Source organism: Acinonyx jubatus, chromosome C2 (assembly GCF_027475565.1).
Source record: "Acinonyx jubatus isolate Ajub_Pintada_27869175 chromosome C2, VMU_Ajub_asm_v1.0, whole genome shotgun sequence".
Taxonomy (NCBI): domain Eukaryota; kingdom Metazoa; phylum Chordata; class Mammalia; order Carnivora; family Felidae; genus Acinonyx; species Acinonyx jubatus.
In genome coordinates this window covers 151,966,138-151,979,685 of record NC_069384.1, presented here as the reverse complement: position 1 = coordinate 151,979,685, position 13,548 = coordinate 151,966,138, and the positions used below count along the sequence as shown (strand labels likewise).

Genomic DNA, 13,548 nt, shown 5'->3' with positions numbered 1-13,548 from the left:
TCACCAGTTTTCTGGACCTGAATCTTTCAAAGGTGGTTTTGACACTTACCCACTAATCCTTTTCTTTCACAGCTACTCATAATTTATTTTTTTCATCTCTCAGCTCATTGGCATTAAAATATTTTAATATGATTAATTAGGAAAATATTTTAGGCAGTATTACACGTTTGTAAATGTTTTCTATTGCTCTTGCAACAGAAATAAAATAGAAAGATAATTTGACTGAATTTAAAATTATTCCTTCACCAGTACGTACACCTGCAAAAAAAACTCTTTATACAGGTTCCATATTTTTCACAAGTAGTGTTACAGAGCAGAAGCCTAAGTCACTTTAAATCTGTTTCCAATGGTCTGGGTGAATGGAGAATGAGTCTTTTTAGCTTTTATAAGTCAAGGTTAACGTGCCTTATTCTAGATGTGCCTCCGTTTCAGTAATTTTTCTAGTGTTTGGTCATTTATTTCATTCTTCATGCATTTTTCTTCCCACGAGAATTTTTCCTCAATTCAGTTTTGAATAATTTTGTTATCTTTCCATATAAAATGGAAAATAATTTTGTTATCCTTCCATATAAAAGCACTTCAGTGACTCTAGTTTTCTATAGGTTGGATGTCTGTTCTCTGTTTATCATTGGTGTTCTTTTCTGTCATTGATTCCCTTTGTCCCCCCCTTTTTTTTCTGTATTCTGCAAAAATCTCCAGTTTTGACTTGCATCCCATTCATTCACTTTTAGCTGAATTTGGTTCTCTATGAAGTCAAAATCAAGTTTAGATGAAAGGTCTTGCATTTTTGGTTTTAAATATTTTCCTTTATATTATTTAGTTCCATTTGTATTTCAGACGGATCTTTCCTTGCAGAACGTTGTCTGTTTGCCATCTGTTGACAATAACAGTAATAATCCACTGCATGCTAACTATATGCTGAGGCCTTTATTAACTTATGTAACCATCACTATAAGGGTAAAAGGAAGGTACTGTACTTGTCCACATTTTACCCATTAGGAACCTGAGACACCGTGTGTAAGGTAACTTGCTCAGAGCAACCGAGTATAGGAAGAAAAGAGTAAGGGAGACACTGAGCCAGTCCAACCACAGAGGCTGATTTCAGCATAATAGCACTCAACTTTCACATTCTCTAAAACTGTATCCTGACTGTCAGAGTTTATCATTTTAACTAAAATGTCTGTATCTCCAGAATCATGAGTCCTATCCATTGTTCTGCAGTATCTTTTAGACATACGTGGAGTGTTTTAAAAATTAATACTTAAAGGAGGACTGATTTTCTTCAGGTTTAACATTAGCAACATGGAAGCGTCATCCTCTACCACTGGATCGATTGGTTCAGAATGCACAGCATGCTAGAACTAAGGGACAAGCTGATGCTCACAGCCTCTCACACGCGGCCATTCTGCTTGGTGGGGCCGAGGGACCTTCTTCAACCCGCCAGTTTGTTTCTCTGACACGCTGAGCCAATGAAAAGCATGAGAAATTATAATCCTCTGTGCACACTATTTTATGTCTTGTTTCTCGGCTGTGGCACAATGAATGAGGAATGAAGAGAGAAAAAGGCACACGCGAGGGAAGGGAAAGAGGAACAGTGTTGTGGCTAACTCCAAAAATAGATTCCCTTGTGATGGAGTGAGGTTTCCTCAGTTTTCTGACTCGTGCCAACCCCTAAACAAAGATGGTCTTGATGTACATTTCCTATATTCTTAAGGGGAGATCATTTAATACCAATTGGTACTTTTCCTCAACATTCTAGACCTGTGTTGACAATCAGTTTCTGGTGGGGTATTTTGGTTCCTTTTTTTTTTTTAAAGACAGAGAGAGAACATGTGAGCTGGGGAGAGGGGCATGGGGGAGAGAGAGAACCTTAAGCAGGCTCCACGCTCAGTACCGAGCCTGACGCAGGGCTTGATCCCATGACTCTGGGATCATTACCTGAGCTGAAATCCAGAGCTGGACACTCAACAGACTGAGCCATCCAGGCACCCCTCTCTTCAGATATCCAGAAATGCTATAACAGACATTAGAAGCCAATCACCAGTTAACAGCGAAATTGTATTGCATTTTTTTCTTCTTACAAAACATATGTTAAGTAAAAGAAAAAAGGTAAATGATAGGAGCTGGATAAAAGTAACCACCATTTACATGTTAGCATGTATTTTGAGTACATTTACAGACTTTATATGTATGAAAATAAATACATAGATTTATAAAAAAGGAAGATGCACTTTCTCTTTTCAATAAATTGTATCTTTGTAAGGCTAGCATCATTTTCAGTGTGTTTCTTTCTCTAAGTCCTTTAAAAACAGCTGCATAGAAGCAGCCACAATTTCAGTAACGAGAGGGTCATGACTGAATTATTTCCAGCTCTGAAGTTTGATAGTAAAGGGAAAATTCATGTCAATTTTGTAAGTTTAAATTAAAGGGTTAAAAACACTGTGTGTTGCAGAACAAGAGAAAGAAGCAGGGATGTACCAAAAACTTAAAACAAGATACCTTTCTACATTTGGAAAAACCACCAGTACGGAGGATGTACCAAGAAATTACATAGAGCAGGGACTTCATTCCATAAAGAACAACGATAGTGCATTAATCACTACGGCAACCATTCCAACGTGGAAAATGGACCACACTGTCCCTTAGAGATACAGACTTCAATCACGCAGGAAGAGGTTTTCTAAAGTGTACATTCATTGCCATTTCCCACTCCCTCACGTGCCATGCACACAAAGTGCTGGTATTTCTCACTGTGGGTAGTGACAGTGACCCTTCTCTACCCTGCCCTAAGCCTCCCCCACCTTGCCTACCGCTGACATCGTAATCGCTGTCCTGGGCCTCTGCTAGTGGTTGAAGAGGTCTACCGCCCTCCGGAGTGCTGGCACTTGGACAGACAAGGGGATTTTCTCTACCCTAAAAAGTGATGATGACCCGCCTGACCTTCAGGAGTCACAGATTCACAGGGGAGGCATATACTGAAAATGTAATTACAATGCATTGTGCCCAGGGGTTCCACTCGATGCGTGCTAGGGAACCGTAGAAGACGTACTCCTCATCCTGCCTCGATGACAACAAAAGAGTTCGCAGAGAAGTTATTACTTCAACACAGTCTCCAATAAAGTGGAAATTCTCCAGACAGACCGGGGGAAGGGAAAAGCGTCATAGGATCATAATTTACCAGTCTTTTTCCTTCTGTACGACGATACGCAATGACAGTGGAAAGGGCAGATGTCATCAGAGAATAGAAGGTACTGGGCTTTTGTTTTGTTTTGTTTTTGAGTGTTTACGACATGGCAAGCCCTGAACAGACAAGACCCTGCCGTACTGGTGAGTTTATGACTGCTTTCCAGTCACTCTCCATTTTCCCCCACTCTGTGCTCCTACAGACTCCCCTCGCTGTTGACTTCAGAATAAGTCCGACAGTGAAAGGGGAGAGGAAAATGAGACCAGGGTATTGTTTTACCCCGCTCCCTCCTGGCAGGGCAACTGTGAGCTGGTGGGCGTCTCAGGCAGAGGTCACGTTCTTTCCTGCAACTGTTGCCTCACCGCCCAGCACTTTCCGGCCCCAAGATTCTCTGTTTTAACTTCCGATTTCTCTTCACTGTTGACACTTTTGCAGGTTCCTTATGAGAGTCTTCTTCTCAATGTGCCCGGGGACATGTTTTGTTATTCACGTAAACTTTACCAGGCACATTCCTCCACTGCCTCGCAAGAAGGGATCAACCTTGTCCTTTGTGCTTTTTTCTGAACTTAATTACAGGGACCAGGGGTGGGATGCTCGTTGATATGTCTGTTTCACAGAACCAGTATCAGACATGAAGTTAACATGTAAGGAAGCAGGACCCCGACGGCTCCATGAGGTGAAGGACGTTGCATCACCTCGAGACGTTGCAAGACCCCCTGGAAGCTTCCAGACTCATCCAGTTCCTGCCCTAACCCCCACATACTGTGCTAATCATATACACACTGTTCTGAGGCTCAGCAGGGCAAGGCAGATTGGTGGGCCAATCCCCTGCTTTCTATTGGGCTGCCCTTCTGATTGTAAAAGCTTTCCCTGCTTCAAACCTGGTGACTCAAAGATTGGCTCGCTGTGCATTGGGCACACCAGCCCAGATTTGGGGTTTGGTTACATCACTTTGAAGTATCATCTAGCCTGGATCTCACTGAACTCTCCCTACAATGCGGCAATGTAGGCGCCCCTACCCCATTATTTCCATTTCCGTGAGGATTTCTTTGGAGAATTTTTCTAAGACTGACAGCTCTTTATCATATCTGCCACCAACTAGAAATAGAAATATTATCACACTGTTATAGTTATCATTATTAGATGTCAACCGAAAGCCACCACTTTAAATGTGAACTTTCTTAATCCGCAAAACTTGCACTTCAGATAAATTATGTTATCTGAATTTCAGAAAGAAAAAAACTGGCTCCAGTAAGTTAAGTAACTTGCTTGCATACTCACTCCTACAGAGTCTGTAGAGAGCTTTAAGTCCCTCCGCTCTCAAGATTTAAAATCAGTGCTGTTATTCCCTCCACTAGACAATGAAATTTCCATTATGGAAAAAAAAATTGTGAATGACTTTGGGTAAAGTAAAATTCACTTATTTTTTATGCTTGACTCATTTATTCACAAAGCATAAAATACATTTCATATAATTGTATCTATGTTTTTCTCGGCAAAACTTCTACATTTCACACATAGCCAACCCTGTTCCTCTCTGAATCTTCTTCCTTGGGGTGTGGCCCAAATATTTATGAATCATATTATATCTAATTTCAGATTGTTAAAATACTTTCTTTATCTCATTTTTTTGAAAAAGGGAAAAGAGACTGAAAATTGTAGACAATGAGTATGTAAGTTGAAAAAATGATGGCAAAGCAAAAAAATTCATGTAACTACTACCCAAGTCTAGAAAGGCATTATTGGTGTCAAAAGTACTCTACCTCTGCCTTAAACTTGCTCGCTATCCCCCAAGAGATAATCATAATTGTGAACTTATGCCAATTACTTTCTTGCCTTTCGAAAATATTTTTACTGCCAGTGTTTATATCCATAAACAACACATTTCTGTTTTGTTTGCTTTGGAAATTTACATAAATGGAACCCTCTGCGTATATTTCTTTCATAGAATTTTTTGTTTCCTTGGCCAACATTATGAACATAAGATGTATTTGTGTCACTGGGAAAAAAAAAACATTAATTTATTTTCGTTGTTGTACAAAATTTCATTTCACAAATATATCACAATTCATTGATCCCTGTTCCTATTGATGGATATTTTGTCTATTTCAAACGGGACTGCTATAGACATTTTGTGCGTGTATTCTGATGAACATCTAGTGTATATATGTGAGGTATATATCTGACAGTAGACTTGTTGCCTAATAGAGCATACATATGTAAACACTGCCAAACAAATCTCCAAAGTAGAGGTATATGAATTTACTTGTGAATTTCACTGTGATTTCTTCCTGACTACAAATAAGATTGGGCATCTCTTATATATTTATGTCTCAGCATTTAGGTTTCTTCTTAATGCAAATGGCTCTTGAAGATTTTGACATGTATTTATTTACTTATTTACTTACTTACTTACTTACTTTTGTGGCCTGCCTTGTCCTCACTGGTCTCTAGAAGTTCTCTAAGTATTCTAGATACTTGTCCTTCCTCAGCTATCTGTATGGGAAGTGGCTTCACCCACTCCGTGGCTTGCCTTTTCCTTGTATCTTGGGAATAATAAGTCTCAGGTGTTCTAAAGTTAAATTTATCATATTTCATTCATGATTACAGCTTTCAGTGTCTCGTTTTAAAAAAAAATCCTACTATATCTCAATGCCACAAAGACTTTCCTCTGGATTCTTTTACAAAAGCCTTCCAGATACAACTCTTTCATGAACCCGGGGTTGGTTTTCTTGTGGAGTGGAATGGGGAGTCCCATCTCAGAAGAGAATCGAAACAGTTATCATTCTTCCAGATATTACAAGGTAAATACCATTTCTCACCTCTCAATCCATATGTCATTTTTCTCTGGAAGGGAAGTCTATTGTACTTTTTGATTTGCGATCCCCACTAGACATCAGTATTACTATTTTTATTTCCAAGTGTTTATTTAAGTTCTGGTTAACATGCAGTGTTATATGAGTTTCAGGTGTAGAATTTAGTGATCCATCACTTACATACAACACGTGGTATGGTGCTGGCACAAAAACAGACACTCAGATCAATGGAACAGAATAGAGAACCCGGAAATGGACCCACAAACGTATGGTCAACTCATCTTTGACAAAGCAGGAAAGAATAGCCAATGGAATAAAGACAGTCTCTTCAGCAAACAGTGCTGGGAAAACTGGACAGCGACACGCAGAGAAATGAACCTGGAACCCTTTCTTACACCGTACACAAAAATAAACTCAAAATGGGTGAAAGACCTAAATGTAAGACAGGAAGGCATCATAACCTTAAAGGAGAAAGCAGGCAAAAACCTCTCTGAACCCGGCCGCAGCAACTTCTTACTCAACACGTCTCTGGAGGCAAGGAAAACAAAAGCAAAAATGAACTATTTGGACTACATCAAAATAAAAAGCTTCTGCACAGCAAAGGAAGTAATCAAAATTAAAAGGCAACCTACAGAATGGGAGAAGATATTTGCAAATGACATATCCAATAAAGGGTTAATACCCAAAATTTATACAGAACTTAGAAAACCCGAACCCGAAAAATAACCCAGTTAAGAAATGGGCAGAAGACATAAATAGACATTTGTCTAAAGTCTAAAAAAATTATTGTTTATATTTTATGTTCATTTTCATTTTCCCCCATGTTTTGGCTTTCCAGACCTTAACTCTGCAGTCTGCATTCATTTTCTTCCGCTTGAGATGCACCCTTTAGGATTTCATTTCCTGAGAATCTGCGAGTGACAAATCCTTTTAATCCATTTACTGTAAATGTTCACATCTGACTTCCATTCATGCAGTTTATTTTCTCTGCATAGGATTTCAGGTTTTGCTTACTTTGTTTCGGCATTTTGAAGAGAGCCTTCTTTTGTTTTCCAATTTATGTAGTCACTATTGAGAAGTCATTCAGCCAGTCCTCAAGGTGGGGTTATTTCTCTGGCTGTCGTCAACATATTCTCTTTGTCTTTGTGTTGTTTTGTTTTGCCAATTCAATAACATTTAACGAGGTATGGATTTTCTTTTTGTTATATTTAGGCTTTGTTGTCTTTCAACACATTTGGAAAATTCTCAGCTACTCTTTCTGCAAATGTTGCCTTTTCTCTTTTCCATCTATATTTGGGGCTCCAATGCAATGTCTTTTAGATGCACTCGTGGAATGCTTACCTCTTACCCTCTTATCTGTATTTTTACCTCTTGCTTTTTCCATGATAGGGTGTGCATGATTTCTTATGGTCTCCCTTCTGGTTTACTATATTTTACCTGCTAGGACCAATCTATTGCTATTTACATCATTTTTTAAAAATTTGAGATACTTTTTTTTTTATCATTTCCGGTTTTGTTGGTTTGAAAAAGCCATGTCAATTAGTTAATAGTATTGTCTGAAAGGTAATTTTCTGATTTTGATCAGTGTACTCTAGGTATGCAAGATGTAAACATGAGGGGAAGCTGTGTGAAAGCTATATGGGAACACGATTTCCCGCAGCTTCTCTGTAAGTCTAAAATTAATTGCAAATATTAGTTCCAAATATTACTTCCAAAGGCTTAAGCGGCATATCAAACCACACAGTAATTTGGCAAATGTGATTAATGTTCTTTTAAAAATGATAAAAATGTACTGACCCAAAGGAGACATTGGGTGCTCATTAGAAGTGTGAAATTCTTATTAATAATTCAATTCCATATGCAGAGACCATGCCTGCCATAGGAGGTGGGATGCAGACCAGACACAGCTTTCAAAAAATTCTATAAGGAGGAGCGCCTGTGTGATTCAGTCACTTAAAGTGTCCAACTCTTGATTTTGGCCCAGGTCACGATCTCACAGTTTGTGAGTTCGAGCCCCAACTTCAACTCAGAGCCTGCTTGGGATCCTCTCTCTCCCTCTCTGCCCCTCCCCTGCTTGTGCTCATGCGCGCGCTCTCTCTCTCTCTCTCTCTCTCTCAAAACAAATAAACTTAGAAAAATTAAAACGTTAAGTATCACTGAATTGAAATTACGTCAAAGAGCAGATGTTTTCTAGGGGAAGTTATGCTCCAAGGCTTCTAGTATAAAAATATTACCTTGCAACTATGCCAGACGACGCACGATTAAATTTCCCCCTGAACCACCACAAAGTAGGAAGGGTGGGCCCTCTCTTTTGTAACACGTTGCTGCCCGTACTCTCATTTCATTTTCCGCACTGTTATTTCTTGGAATTGTTGGTTCCACCTGAATTTGGAACACAGTGGGGAATAGCATGGTTCTCGGCCCGTTTCAAAGACGAGTCCCAATTCAGTTGAAGCATTCCTGACCTGTCCTCTGGATAACACAGCCCACGAATCTCAACTTCACGTACCAGACTTTCTCCTTCTTCATCTCCCTACTCTGATTGGAGACTTTTAAGCGCTAGCCCTCAGCCTCCCTTGGCACGGCCCTGGCTGCTTTTGAACGCACGTTTGCACGCGCACCGGAGGCACGTGGGAAGCTAAGCAGCATCCTGGGGTAGCAGATTGTCAACTGACGTAGGAACGTGAGCAAGTGTCACTTACTCATACACAGAGTCTGTGCACAGGCAAGTGCGTGTACTCACATGCACACACACACCCCCAGGGGACCAGAGAGCAGCACGGCTTTAGGATGACTAACTTCCTTTTCCAGAAGCCCCATTCCAGGCCTCAAATGACAGCTGTGACTCCATTATGCATTGGGGACTCTGGGCCTCTGTCTCATAAGGGACACCCCACCTGCTCTGCAGACACTCAGGAACTTGGCAAAGTCAGACCCTCCCACCTTGTTCCAGCTCTGTGAGCCCCTGAGAGAGAGCTAGCTCATCTCTCTTAATCAGGAGCAATGACTTTCAAAAGAGCCTGATGGCACCAATTGATGAACGAAGTCAAGAGGGAGAAGCTAATCATGAAGGATGTGCCTTGTGCCTGTGTGTGTTATTTATAGAAACCCAAGCAGACAGGGAGAATACATTAACATCATTAAGCTCATCTCCCCTGTTATTCTCAGTTCTGGTTCACGGCGAATCCTCCCTTAACCCCTTGCTACAGTATTTGAAAACAACCCATACTGTATTTATTTTAGTTAAAATGGTGCCCCGAAAGAGAGTGTTTTCTCACTTATTTTTCTCCTCTATAAAGATGTTGATCTAGATTTCCACAGCAAGTTGTAAGAGGAGGTAAAAGACAATGCAAACAACTTAACCTGGGGGACAGAGTCAGAGAAAGAAAGGTGCCGCCTTTTCCTAAGTGAAAGGGTTTTGTTACTTGTGAGACAGTCCCCTGTGGGACGCCTAGGTGGCTCAGTCAGTTAAGTGCTGGGCATTTGGTTTCGGCTCAGGTCACGGTCTCGCACAGTTTGTGAGATCAAGCCCCAAATTGGGTTGGGCTCTGTGCTGACAGCAGGGAGCCTGCTTCGGATTCTCTCTCCCCACCCCCTCTCAAAGTAAATAAACTTGAAAGAAAAAGAAAGAAAGAAAGAGAGAGAGAGAGAAAGAGAAAGAAAGAAAGAAAGAAAGAAAGCAAGAAAGAAAGAAAGAAAGAAAGAAAGAAAGAAAGAAAGAAAGAAAGAAATTCACCTTGCAAAGGACTGTTACAATAATACAGTCGATTTAACAACGATCATATGTAAAGATACATGCAGAATCGGAAATAGAGACTAAAACAGAAAGCCCGTTATTTAAGACGAGGTAGAGAGTGAGTCTAAAACCTGTTGCAGTGGAACACAGGCCCCCAACTCCTGATTCCATACCCCAGGTGCTATCCTTATCTTGAGTAACAGCAAATCAGTTTTGTCTTTCAGGTCTCAGTTCTCAAATCGTATCGCACAGAAAATTCTCAATATAATCAAATATCCAGCCCATGTTTAAGTTTCCATACGTGTTTAATTGACTAATTAATAACAGTTTGCTTGCCTGAATCAGGACATGCACTTTGATTGCTTGATATGTTTCTAAAGTCTTCTTAAATCTACAGTTTCCTCTTCCATCTTTCCCCCCCTTTTCTTCTTTCAATGTATTCACTGAAGAAAACAGCTTGATGTTCTACAGAACCTACCACAGTCAGGATTTTGCAGATTGCGTCGTGGTGGTATCACATGCACCTTACATGTAAACTGGGGCTTCGATTTAGAATTTTCACTAGAATTATATTTAACCGTTAAAAAAAACTGCTTTATTGATGGTATTATGTGTTTTCATTAGGAGGTTTTAGCAGTCTTTTTGCTAGGACCCCTTATGCCTTATAGATTGCTAATGTGGCTACTCTATCATTGATAGAGTATCACCGAAGTGACTCTCTTCATTTAGGAGCTGGATCACATCTGACAACTCTAAAATATGGCACCTTGGTGCATTGCATATGGCACCTTGACATAATTCGCGTTTAAGAAAAATGGCAGAGGGGCACCTGGGTGGCTCAGTCGGTTAAGCATCTGACTCTTGATTTTGGTTCAGGTCATGATCTCAGTCTGTGAGTTGGAGCCCTGCGTCGGGCTCTGCACTGACAGTGAGGAGCCTGCTTGGGATTCTCTCTCTCTCCGTCCCCCCCCCCCCAACTCTCTCTGCCTCTCCCCTGCTCAAGTGTGCACATGCTCACTGTCTCTCTCTCAAAATAAATAAATAAACGTTTATTAGAAAAGAAAAAAAAGAAAACAGGCAGAAGTAGAAAGGTCACTCCGACCCTTCACCCACCATTCTCTCCTAAAACAGGTCAGAGAATCCTCGGGTAAGAGGTACCCTCTCTATACCCAGGGAAAAGGAGCATCCTTACGTCTAAAGAAAAAAGGATGCCCAGAAAAATCACAACAAACAGGCATTGCTGACGTGTTCCTCAGTTTCCTACACTTAACTTCACATAACCTATTGTATTTCTACAGGACTGTCCCCTCTTACCAAACCTAGCGTAAAAATACTCAGACCTACCTGTTTCTTCGGATCTTTATTTCCTTAGGAGGGCTCCTGTCACTTAAAACTTAAGCTAAAGAAATGTGTGTGCTTTTCTCCTGTTAACCTGTCCCTGTCAGTGTAATTTTCAGACTCAGCCAGGGATACCAAGGGGGTTTAGGAAAAATGTTCCTCCCTGATACCTCTAGGAAGAGAACTTACTCTCGTTAACTATTTGGTTTCCTAGAGGTAGAGTACCCTTAATACGCTAAAGATTGATTTTTTCATTGTGCTTATGGTTATGCCAACATTTTAATGGTACAGTGACTTATATGCAAAGAAATTTTGCTTCTTTCCTTGTCCCATTCAACCCATTTTCTCCCCCATAGAAAGCCTTCACATCTTTTCAGCTTTAGGCTTTATCTTTTTCCATTTTATACAGGAAAATGCGAATGCAGAGTTACATTCTTTTTCTTGGAATATCAATAGCAAAGTACATATTTTTCTCCATCTTTATGTTATCGCATTATATCATAGAATTCCCACCACGTTATACAGAGCATAAGAGGAAAACTTTTCTTCTCCCAACTTGGTCTCAGTGGTTTGGAGCCTACAAGTTCACTGATGGATAGACAGATTGAGAGGAGAAAAGGTAATGTTGCCTTTTTTTTTTAATGTTTATTTATTTTTGAGAGAGAAAGAGCATTTGCAGGGGAGGAGCATAGACAGAGAGAGTCACAGAATCTGAAGTGGGCTCCAGGCTCTGAGCTGTCAGCACAGAGCCCCACATGGGGTTCAAACTCACGAACCGGGATATCACGACCTGAGCCGAAGTTGGACGCTTAACTGACTGACCCACCCAGGTGCCTCAAGACAATGTTGCTTTAAGGGTAGACCTAAGAGTCCTCATATACCAAACTTAACAAATGGGAAAGACGTTGGTTTAAGGTTTCAGTGGAAGGTATGGAAGGTTCTACTGGGTTTCTTGATGCTAATGGAAATGGGCACTCTATCTCCATGGCAGAATTCCCAGGAAACTCCCTCAGAGGGAGGTCAAGGGCAGCTCTTTGGAGGCCCTGCTTTTCTCAGATAAAGAAAGCTCATGTAAGATTTCTTTCTGCATCTTCTTTGTCTCAAATACTTTCACTTTGAAACAATCTTGATACTCATTCTGAAGTCCTGGGTGGGTGCTGTAGGGGAGGAAAATTTTTATCTATCCTTTAAGATTCTTCGGGCTGGTCTAAACATTGAATGGACATGAGATAGAATCACAGGATAAAATCAAACAGAAGCTTAGTAACATGCATTCCTCCTGTGTACATGGAAAAGACCCAGGAAAACAGAGTAACTCCCCAAAATGGCCAAAGTCATCACCTTACATACCAGCTTTAGCTAAAGACAAAAGATGTTGAGGGCAGAGAGGCCCACGATGGGAGGTACCAGGAAGAGTACAGCAAACAAGCGTAAAGTTGTTGTGTAGAGTGAAGTCCATGCCTTTTCCACTGATAACAGTTTCTAGAGATTTACAGTCATCTCCCTTTTCCTGGTACTGAGAGAGACACCCTTACAAATAGAGATTTCCCTTATAAATGGGAATGCCTCTTACGAAAGAACAAGTTCTCCTTTCCAGAACCTCTCTTGTGTTTGTGGTTTCTTAAATACAATCAGCCTAAAATAATTATTATGCCAAAGAGATAGATTTGGGGGTGGCAAATTTTGCTTTCCTGCAGTCTCAAGAGCCTCTCTTCATTCCATTGAATATATTCTTAGTATTACACCGTATACCAGTCATTCAACTGGTTCTCCAACGACTGAGACTTAAGTTGTGTCTCCCCTGTTACTATATTAAAACCAATGATATAAAGAATAACCTTGTGCACGAAACTTTTTGCATTTTTTTTCCGAATGTACATCTAGCTTAGACCCCTGAAAATGATATTTGATTTGTCATAGGGTAAATGCATATGCAGTTTTGCTAGATACGGTCAAATATCCTGCACAATCATTATACCGTCTTGCTTTCTCACTAGCAATCCATGAAAGTGTGCATTTTTCCTTTGTCTCCCCAAGAGAGTGTGTTGTCAAATTTTTGGACTTTTCTAACCTGATACGTAAGAAATAGTATCTCAAAACAGATACTATTTAATTTCTATTTATTGAAAGATTGAACATCTTTTCATATAGTTCAGAGTGCGTGGTTCCTTGTGTGTATGGATTGTCTTTTCATGACTCTAGCCCATCTTTCTACAAGGTCATAAATATTTTCATCTTTACTTCATGAAGCTCTACTTTTAAACTGCTTTGCTACCTACTTTAACATTTTTACATTAAAAGTAGCAACAGTTTTTCTGCAATATAATGGCAAGGAAGCTCTCTTTGACCAAATTCTCCTGATCCCCCTGAACTTTTCATTAGGCCCACTTCTGTGTTCCTCTCTGCATTGTCCAATTTTAGCCAAGAATCTTGGTAAGTCAGTTTAACCAGAATCCTCATCCTTCATATCGTAC

General features: G+C 40.2%; 1 long non-coding RNA gene across 1 annotated transcript in view; it reads right to left on the bottom strand.

The window, feature by feature from the left end:
• LOC128315342 (uncharacterized) overlaps positions 1 to 13,548 on the bottom strand; it is a 95,046-nt gene that overhangs the window by 70,135 nt on the left and 11,363 nt on the right. The gene's annotated exons all lie outside the window — the stretch shown is intronic.